The sequence below is a fragment of the Pinus tabuliformis genome, chromosome 1_2 (assembly GCF_031772625.1).
Source record: "Pinus tabuliformis cultivar Carrire ecotype Pingquan chromosome 1_2, CPIR1, whole genome shotgun sequence".
NCBI lineage: Eukaryota > Viridiplantae > Streptophyta > Pinopsida > Pinales > Pinaceae > Pinus > Pinus tabuliformis.
Genome location: NC_142298.1, coordinates 604,517,296 through 604,525,069, shown reverse-complemented (window position 1 = coordinate 604,525,069; position 7,774 = coordinate 604,517,296).

Below are 7,774 nucleotides of genomic sequence, written 5' to 3'. Positions count from 1 at the left end.
ATTTTCTAGATCTTAGAGGGACCTGTTGCACTCAAATTCATCTCAGAGGGACTTGTCATGAACAACAAAGATTAGTCAAGGAAGACTAGTCCTACCTAGCATGCCAATTCAACGCCAGATCAACCAATAAAAGTGTAATGTATTCTTTATTTTTAACATTTAAATTCTTAGATTATTTTTAATGTTAAAGGTGATGACTATGACTGCTACGATCAATTTCAAAACACCTACATAGCTATCGTCCCTTATCATATTCTTAATCCCTATCATCTCCCAACACTCTAGCCTATCCCATATTTATACAATTTTTAAAATCCCCATACTCTCCATACGATTTCTCAATCCCCTCTTATATCACCCTTCCAGCCTTTGTTATTAACTCTTTATCGTCCAATCAAACCCTACTATCGGTCCAAACATCTCCCTATTCGGCCGAGTACCAATGAACGAGGGACATGTGGTGAACTGTTTGAAAGCCAAATGTTATACGGTTTTGTTCATTATGTTTGAATCGGCCAAATTATAACATAACCACCCGACGAAGTCGAATGATGCAAACAACTATCTGATATCATACTCCAGTACTCCATACATGCCTCCAGCGTTCTCATGATGGTATTCATACGACCCAGTACAGCTACTCCTCTGTCATAAAATATGAATATGCTATGAATTGAGTCGGGTCGGTTATTAAAAAAAATTCATTTCATTCTCAGTTGTTCTATATTAGTAATTCGACTTCTGTGATTTCAACAACAAAGACTAAGAGTAGCAAGTGCTACGAAAGGAAAACACAGTCATTTGGGTTTACAAGTTTCAACCTCCACCATAATTACAAGACAGTCATATGGGCATCGCTTAAGTCACTGAAGGAGTTAGTTTCAAAGAACAGAGGGCGCCACCAGGTCAGCAGTGGGAGAAAAAGACAAAGGTAACAAACCAAAATACCTTTGTTGAATTCGTAAGCATAACCGAAGAGGGTTAGAGAAAAATTTCTCTGTCTAAATGACTAATAGGGTAGACCCAAGCACATTTGACAGTTCTCAATACCACAATGACTGCATTGCAATTTTAAAAGAAAAACAATGGCTACCCTTCTTGGAGAAGTTTAATGGAAGCAATGAGGAAGTTACTAAACAATTTGCCTTTACATTCAATGGGGAGAAAGCCTTGATAGGTAATTTTTCATTCAGGGTTTCAAAAGACACCATAGCACAGTCCTTAGGGATCAGCCCAGAAGGGGAGAAATACTTCAAGACAAAACAGTTCAAAGAAAAATCATGGACCCAATTCATGTCCAGATCGAGGGTCTCACCCGTTAACTGGAAGAAAGGTGTCCCTAGGAGCTGGCTGATGCATCCATGGGACGAAATGGTGTATATCATCCAAAACTTTGTTACTTGCGAGGGCTGCTACAACATCTTTTATTTATACCACATCAAACTACTGTTACATTTGAAAGGGCGGTGCACTATTAGCTTACCATATTTCCTCTTGCTGAGCCTAACCAAAATGTCGAAAACCATCCAAAAGAAAAAAGGTAACGAGGACAAGAGATTATATCATTTCGGGCTAATTAAAATTCTTATTAAGTACGAATTACAGAGAAAGGGAAGAATGTGGAAGGAATTCTTGGCTGCCAACCAAATCAAAGATGAAGAGGATGAGCAAGAACAACAAGAGAAATCAAGATTTATGCATGACATTGATGAAGAGGTTCCTGTGCACAAATCAAGCAATGTACCTCCACCCATTAGTAGTGTGAGGACGAGGAAAATGAAAAAAGAGGATGCCCAGAAAGTAGAGCAAGATAAAATTTTTACTATCTATACAAGAAGATCCAGGAGAGCACAAAAGACCCAGCTACAAGAAGACCAACCAGAATCGAATGCACCTGCACCGATGGACATTGAGAGCAGTGCTCACTCACAACCTGGACCAAAAGCTGAGATGGAGGTTGAGAGCAACAATAGGCAAGAAAAAGAGTCACCACCTGCCATTAAGAAACAAAGGAGGCTGGAAAAGCAAATTGAAAAGTTAAAAGAAGAACTGATGGAGGCCAACATGCTGGAAAACGTCATCAAGAAAGAGAATGAAATGCTAAGAGCACAGAGTAAAGAGACTCAATAGAAAAATGAGAAGTTGAGGGAGCAAATCAAGGAACTCAAGGCTGAACAAAATGAAATTTGCAAGTGGGAAACCAAATGGTATAACCAAAAGAAAGCCCTCAAGGAGAAGTATAAGAGTTTAAAGCATGAACTCCACAGTCAGAAAGATGCCCAAGATAAGAAGAACATGGATGCATTGTTGAAAGCAGCAGAGGTGCAGGCAGGGATAGAGTTTAGAGGCAGCACATCAGGATTAGCATGAGGGCATGGTAATTCATTAAGCTTGGGGGAGATGTTGGTACCATTCCATGACCATCTTTTTCTTCTTGAAACACATAATTTGTCTACCTTTTTCCTCCATAGATCCCTTATATTCCTTGAAATTGATTAGTTAATAGTATTATAGTTGTTAGTTTGCATTAAAGCTAATTTATGAGTTTTTATTTTAGAAATTAGGAATTTTTAATAAAAAGGTTATAGGAAGTCACAACATCCTGTAAATGGTTCATCATCTGACACGTGGCATGACAGGCAAGCTAAAGCAAGGGATAGGAATGAAAACTAGAATGTACAAGCATGGAGAAACATCGATCCTACAACAAATCAAACACTCCTTGTTATGCGGTCAACACTGGTCAAAGCCCCAGCCTTTTGGTGACAAAGGCAGCAACAACCATAGGTTTCCCAAACCGGTTTCATTTTGTTTCTTTTTGGAAATCGGTTTAGAATGGAAATGACCCAAAAATCATTCCATAGTAAAAGCGGAAACAGCTGCATAGTGAATGTACATTCAATCCAAATGAAAGCGGTGTATTAGTTTTTCTTTAAAACACGGATATAGTTACAGTTACATGGTTGTTAATCGTTGTATATCGTTTTGAAAAATAGAGCTTTTGTATGATCTTCAGAACTTAATACCAGAACTCGATTACAGTCACGGTTTCATTATAACATTGTTCATGTGTTAATACCTTAGTTGCTTGAGCATATTCCAGTATACCATTGAAACGCAGACGGGCCCTGCGTGGACGGGTATACTGTCATTTTCATTTCATTAGCAGCTTTTGAATATTGTATAGCATGCATAGTGATTAGAGTTATGCTTATAATTTTGTTGATTTAATTAGCAATCTTTATGAATGATGTTTATGGTGATAGCTTAAAGGATTTATCATTAAGATCATTGAACCATATCTTGTAAGAGATCTGATCCATCGTTACATTTTTTAAAGCATCCTCATAAACTCTATTTACAAGTATTTAAATTTGTAGTATGCTTTTGATCTTTCATGAATGCTGAGTGTTAACTAGACAGAGCTTTTGTGCATAGCATCCTTGTAAGGGGATTAAAATCTCGGTCTAGCAATACACAGTGTCTTTAAGACAGTTAGATGAGTTGAGTGACCTGAGTGTCAAGGTGATAGGGAACATATCTTAACCGTTCGTAAAGAAGTACTGTAACCTACCACAATGAACACTTAGTTAGGAATCCTTTATGTCTATATATTTTAGACGCATACCTCGAAGTTTACTTACCCTGGTCGATAATAAATTTAGCCTAATCTAGCACCCTAGGTAGGTCACTACAAGCTCTTTGATCTAAAGCTAATTTTAACAAAATTTAACACTTTTATTTTTTAGCATCATTTTGAGCACTTGATCACTCCTCCCCATTAGAAGCCTTTTGGACCCCAAAATATTATATTTAGTTATTGAACAGATGAGGGTACTATTCCTTCACCTTCCCTTCTGCAATCCATTTGGCCTTTTATGGATTTGTACCTTTGAGACCCACTCGAAGATAATCGACATTTCCCCTCTTTGATGACCTCATTCTTCTGCCAAGTATGGTGTCTTGTTAAAGCTCATCAAGAAATTCTAGAGAAAAATCTTCAATTGATGGAATCTATACACTTTCTCCTTGATATCCAATCAAAGGAGGCTCATACAATCTCAAATTTTCAACATTAACAACGGAATAAATTTGCATATATGAAGGCAAATCAAGCTTGAAAGCATTATTACCAATCTTTTCCAGAATTTTAAATTGACCATAACGAATTGGTTTCAACTTTTTACCTTCACCTTGAAGCCTTTCCTTGCTAATTTAAAGCCAAACTTCATCACCTACTTGAAATTGATGATCCACACGATGCTTATCATGCCTTGCCTTATACTTGTCTTGACTCTTTTCTAGTTGTTCTTAAACTATATGGTGAATCAACTGAATTTTCTTAATGAATTTCTTTGCTTTGTCCATGTCACTATGTCCATCTACAACTACTTTTTTCTCAAGGATGAAATCCAAAGGCGATTTAGGAAAATAACTAAGACATGCCTCAAAAGGTGAAGTTAGGGTAGAAGAGTGTTTCTCTCAATTGTATGCATGCTGAATATGATGCAACTGTTCATCCCACAACTTAGGATGTTTTCTACAATATCCTCTTAGGAAATGAATAACTGTCTTGTTAACCACTTTCGTTTGACCATTTGTTTGCGGATGGAAGGTCGTACTTTTCTTCAACTTGGTGTCCATCAAGTTCCATAAATTTGACCAAAAATTCCCAACAAATCGGGAATCACGATCACTTGCAATATGTTAGGGTCCCACCCTAACCCCCTTATTTATGTCTTGGGATCACGTCATAGTCAAGATTCAATAAAGCCCATATTAATATTTGTAAGTGGTTAACCCGCAATTAATGACGGGACCACAATTAGTTGCAAATGGGCGGAAGTATTAGATAGATGGTAAATGGGCGGTAGTATTAGATAGATGGTATTAATAAAACCCACGATATTGGCTCGTGGTATTGCATGTATGAGTCATATATAAAGGATAGAGACTCCTTGCGAGGAGCATTGTGTCTTGTTTTGTAATCGAGCTCTGCTCTATTGGAGGTTGCCCCCTCGAAGAGGCCTGTGAACATTTCTCTCTGAATAATAAAATCATTGCTATTCCGTGCTCTGGGTATATTTTCTTCGCATATTTTGTGTTCTCGGCATCTTTTCTTCGCAAATTCTATGTTTGGGTATTACTTTGCAGGTTAAGAGCATAACAAGTGGTATCAGAGCACTTTCCAGGGCTCGGTGGGATCTCCAAATTTCAGCAATTTTTTTTTTTGGCTAGAGACGTGTTCCGGCGTCTTTAAACCACGGGATCTGTCGTTAAGCGCATAAACCTGCGGATTTGGGGAGGCATGCATGCAGGAAATAAAAGAGGTGGTCACGTCTGTTGGACTCCCTTGTAACCCCTGTGGGTACCCCTTCGAGTAGTAGCGCATTATACAGAACCGCGCACGGACTGTCTTCCATGTACCCTCTGGGTATATAGGAAGCCCCCTAGCTCCCTTGAAACGTCGCCATAGATAAACCTTCCGCCGTCTTGTGGCTACAGTACATCGAGAACAGCACTCGGAGAGATTACTCACCCGTACGATAGGGTAGTCGGGTTGTACGGCTAAGGGTACGGTCGATCCTCCTTAGTTAGAGCCCTGAAACATTGGGCTGAGTACTACTGTCAGACCCTTATGTATATTGCGATCTGTAGCACCTGACACTCCTCAAGACCATAGTTCCCTTTCTATCGGGGGATCACACATCACCTATTCCAGATCAGCAAGGGCAGCAGCAGCAGACATCAATCCCGCAGCTCCATCAGATCAGCAGCAGCAGTTGTTCCACCATTCAGATCTCTCAGATCCACCAGATCGGAGTAGTTGTGAAGGGTTCCTGTCCCTGGATATAATTTTCGCAGGACTTTTGGCGGCATTGACATTCTGAGGATTTGGCGACTGTAGTATTGATCAGGAAGGAGTAAAACTCCGTCAGGACTTTTCCCAAAAAAAAAAAAGTCTGAGATCTTCCGGAGCGCTTATTGGTGACCTAGCCCATCAGAATCAGGACGACGAGCTGAGCAAGGTGGTACCATTCACTTTCTTAGTAAAAATTTTTTAGGCGGTCCCAATTTTTGTCCTCAGGTTGGTGTATGGTAGAAACTCGCGCCCAAGCGATGGCCAATGAAAGGATCGACAAAATTGAAGAGCATGTGCACTCCCTCCAATCGGCGGTGAAGCTTATCGAACTTGAGCTTAAAGGAATAAGTAACCAGATAGCTGATGCACTCCCAAAGGGCAAGGAGCCAGCCCACGAGGAGGCATATAATGGCCATGAATACCATGAGGGTGAGTCTAGCCACTCTCATCATGTCTGGCACACCCATCCACCACCTAGTCAGCGACCTCCCAAGTTGGATATGCATAAATTTGACGGTTCTCACACGTCCGCATGGCTAGCACAAATGGAGCAGTATTTCCAATTGAATCATATCATAGATGAGGGGACTAAGCTTATGGTGGGCACCATGTACTTGGACAATGAACGATGGCAATGGAAGGAATGGCATCAGTGTTGCAATGGACAGTTTTGGGATTAGGCCCAATTTGCCAAAACTCTTCGCAGTCGCTTTGAACAGGAAGACTCTTTCTTGGGGCGTCTCACTAAGCTCCGACAGACGGGTACAGTGGAGGAATATATTACTGCTTTTGAAGCCTTAGCCTTCCGCACTAAGGGTCTCACAGATGAGTTCTACATGGAATGCTTTATCAGCGGTCTTAAAGAAGCCATCAAAGCTCAGGTTCTACTCCACCACCCTCCCACATGGACAGAGGCTTGCCAGGTAGCCCGTAAGGTGGAACGTGCATTAACAGCCCAATCCAGCCGCCCCAACTTCCCCGCTAAAGGTCGTCCCTCACAGGCTCCCAATACGACTCAGACACTTAAGATTCAAAAGGTGTCACCTGCGGAAATGGCCGAAAGAAGGAAGCAAGGACTATGTTACTACTGTGATGAAAAATATTCCCTGGGTCATAAATGCAAAGAGCACAAGTTTTTTCAAATAGATGCCACTGACTACAGCTCCACCGAGGAAGATCCACCACTTGAGGAACCGGAGGAGATCGAAGAAGATAACCAAAAGGAAATTGTATCTGATGAACCAATTATTTCGCTAAATGCATTGGCAGGAATTTCTTCCCCTCAAACTCTCAAAATCAGGCGTTTTCTTAAACATCGCCCAGTAGTAGTCTTGACTGATAGTGGAAGTACCCATAATTTCATCCATCAAAAGATCGCTGAAGCAGCACATTGTTTCGTCCGGGCAGTTTCTAACTTCCAAGTTCAGATTGCAGATGGGGGCACAATGAAATGTGAAGGTCGTTGTGAAAATTTCAAAATTCAAATGGGGGATTATCAATTGAAAACCCACATGTTTGCAATACACATGGGGGGTTGCGACATTGTCCTAGGCGCGAAATGGCTCCACACTCTTGGGCCAATCACAATGGATTTCCAGGAGTTATATATGAGTTTTAAGCAGAACAACTCCACACATACCCTCCGTGGACTACAGGCGGGAGCCCCCTCTATCATCAGCTCGCATAGAATGGAAAAATTGTTAAAAAAGGGCCATCATGGAGTGGTAGCTCAATTTAATGCCATCCAGGTAGTAGACACCATGTCTCCACCAATTCATCCTGAGATGCAACAGATTTTAAATAAACATCGGACGGTCTTTGACAAGCCTCATGAGCTTCCACCCTCGCGAGGGGAACATGATCATAGCATCACATTGGTTCCAGGGGCCCAACCCCCAAATGTGCGGCCAT